Genomic DNA, 3,286 nt, shown 5'->3' with positions numbered 1-3,286 from the left:
GTCTGAGTTCCAGTCCTGACTTCCTTTGGTGATGAAAAGCAGCATGGAAGTGTAAGCTGAATAAACCCTTTCCTCCCCAACTTGCTTCTTGGTCATAATGTTTGTGCAGGAATAGAAACCCTGACTAAGACACATAGTGACATTGGAGGAGTAAATGCAACTTGGACTGAGGTCTAAAAGTTATTGGAAGTTTCCCTGGTGATGGTAAAAGACAAAACCATTACAGTAGAGCTAGAAAGATGGCTAAGTAGTTAAGATCACTTTCTAGACTTGGAGATGAACAGAGTTCAGTTTTCTCTTTTAAGCACTCATATGGTGGTTCACAACTAATCCCACCCCTCAGTTACAGGGAACCTATCACCATCTTCTGACCTTTGTGGTTACCAGGTACTCATATGGTACACATGCATATATTCAGGCAAGACACACAACTACATAAATAAAAAATCTAAAAAATATATATATTAATAGAAAGAAGAATATGGGCAAAGTTGCATGGTTATGTATATTGCAAATGAAATATTTATGCCTTAGAGTCTTCCAATATTATTTAACCATGAAGCATTTATACATAAATTTAGAAGTTAGAGCCTTAGAAAATACAAGGGTTGGAGACAAAGAAATAATAATATACAATTATTTAGAATAAACTTTGGCATGATACCTTAAATTCTACCAACCCATATGCCCACACATTTTCTTTTGATGTTCTGCAGAAAATAAAATGCCTAATGTGGAGTCTAGAATAGAATATGAAACAATATAATTTGAGATGTTGACTGAACTATGGTTCTTTATTAATAAATATAGCTGAACAACATCTTATGTATAACATGTACAAGGGTCATTAATGTTCCATTTCATATCTACCCAGCCCATCTCTAAATAAATTTGTAACTTTACTTGTTCCCAGAGAGTTGACAATGCTATGTTTCAAATGGCTGTTCTCATTGTCTTTCCATTAGAGAGGATTATTTGAAAGCATAAGTATAGCATGCGTTGTGGTAAACCTGGAAGTGTCTGGGACTTATTTCCCTGGAAACTACACTTGACCAATGATTTTTACCAGCTAGCAGTTAAATATTTTATCATACGTTGTTCTCTGAGAAAGAAATTTTGAACCATGCTGAACATAAAAATTAAGTGCATCATCAACATGACAGAACATTTGTTTACCTTGATAGACCTCTTATCAAAGCCCTTTTAGGAATCTATTCCTGTCCTTAGTCATCGTCCCTATTATATGCCAGATCTTTATCTTTATCATCATCATTATCTTATCACAGACTACTTGTATTTATCTATTTTTATCACATGACTTACTTTTGAAGGAATACAAATTAGATTGACAGATCACAATGCACAATTTCCATTAGTAATTAAACAATGACATCTACTCCAGAAAGGATGACATTCTTGACTTCTGGTGAAAAAGGAAAATAACTATTTTAAGTATAAAATCATGACTACAAGCCCAAGAGGAAAGCATTATTTACTTAGAACGTTAAAATTTTGATTTTTACTGCATGTAAACAGTAGACTACATTAGTGCCTAATAAATCTTGGGATTATTTAATCTAAAATCAATGCACTGAAAAGATTCAGTAATTGAATTTGATAGATGGCTTTATGCCGAAATGTGCATTAACCCCTTTTGATCCTAATTACCTATTTTGATAGTGTTAAGTTTTACTTGCTAAATAAAGCTTAGAAGGTGTTAACTTACATTTCATTCAAGTGACCTATAAGTGCCCCCATCCAAACTTCTTGGAAAATCTCCCAAGCAGGCTCAACTCAACAACCCATATGACTAAGTATTTTAGATATTGAATTAATAACAATGGTAGGTTAGAGGCTGAATGAGCAAAAATCTATATTTACATAATTTATATAATATCTATGGCCTCTAATACATTTCCTTTCAGTTACAAAGTTCTCAACAAAATGTTCTAGAGTAAATGTACAACAAGCAATCTCCATGTACACAGTTGTAATATTACTCATCCATATTTTGAATGAGGAAATTTGTTATCCAGAAGATAGCAGTTCTAAGGAAAAAATACTGGCATGCATTTGTTCTTTATCTTCGGTATAAAGTTTATAAAACTAGAAAACTACTCCTTTCTGTCCCATTTATATATCTGTATATAGGAAATAAGAAGCAGGAGGAAGCATAAAAGTTGGAAAATATGAGTAAACTTTACAAGAAACCATTTACTCATGAACATGTCTAAGCTTACCACCCTCTATCATTTCATAAGAGCTGTGGAGAAGACAGAGAACTTGAGATCAAACTGAATTTTAGTACAAGCATTATGCAGTGTTGACACAAAATGATTTTAAAAAGTATTATTTCATATTTATAGCAATTAAAAATAACCTATCAAGTAATTACAGATTATTATTTTCTTTTAGAAGGTTTGTGCATATATTATTGACTTATAACAGGTATGTAGGTTTATTCATTTGGATTTGATATTGTTCCCAATGTAGCAATGTACAGATAATTACCAACAAAATAAAGAACTTATAAAATTAGGCGTGCTCTACATGATAACTGAGTTTCTACAGAATCCACCAACTTCACAGTTGATCCAGCCTTGTTTTAGTTTTTTTAATTCCCTCGCATCTTATACTATTAATCTCAGTCAGTTTGATAGGTTGTCTATGCAAACCTGGCATTCTTTGCTGTAATATTTTTAAGGTCTCTACATCTTGTTATGATGTTTGCAACACCCAGATCACACAAATCTGAAGTAATATCATTAGTATCTGCTATGAGTCCCAGAATTGCTGCTCACTGTAAAAAGTTCATCTGGCCAAGATTGAGAGCAGTACTCACTATGGCAATAAATATAAATATAAATATAAATATTTATAAGGTAGTTAAGAAGTAAGAAGAGTGATTTGGGAATAGGTATGACCAAGACACATTAGAATTATGTACCAAACCTCCAAATAATATATATTTGTCTTTAAAAATATTTGTCATAAAATATATTTTGGTATTTCTCCTCTTCCAAACCCTTCCATATCCCACCCAAATTGTTTCCAACAAAACTTTATCCTTTCTTCTCCTCTCAAAACAATCCAGAAAAACCACAAAATTGAAAAGTAAAAAAATAAGCAAAGAAACAAAAAATAATAACATAAAGCCAAACAAAATTTCTTTTTCTCTTTCTCTTTCTTCTCTTTCTCTTTCTCTTTCTCTTTCTCTTTCTCTTTCTCTTTCTCTTTCTCTTTCTCTTTCTCTTTCTCTTTCTCTTTCTCTTTCTCTTTCTCTCTC

Source organism: Mus caroli, chromosome X (genome assembly GCF_900094665.2).
Source record: "Mus caroli chromosome X, CAROLI_EIJ_v1.1, whole genome shotgun sequence".
In the NCBI taxonomy this organism is placed as follows: Eukaryota; Metazoa; Chordata; class Mammalia; order Rodentia; family Muridae; genus Mus; species Mus caroli.
This window is presented reverse-complemented; position numbering follows the sequence as displayed.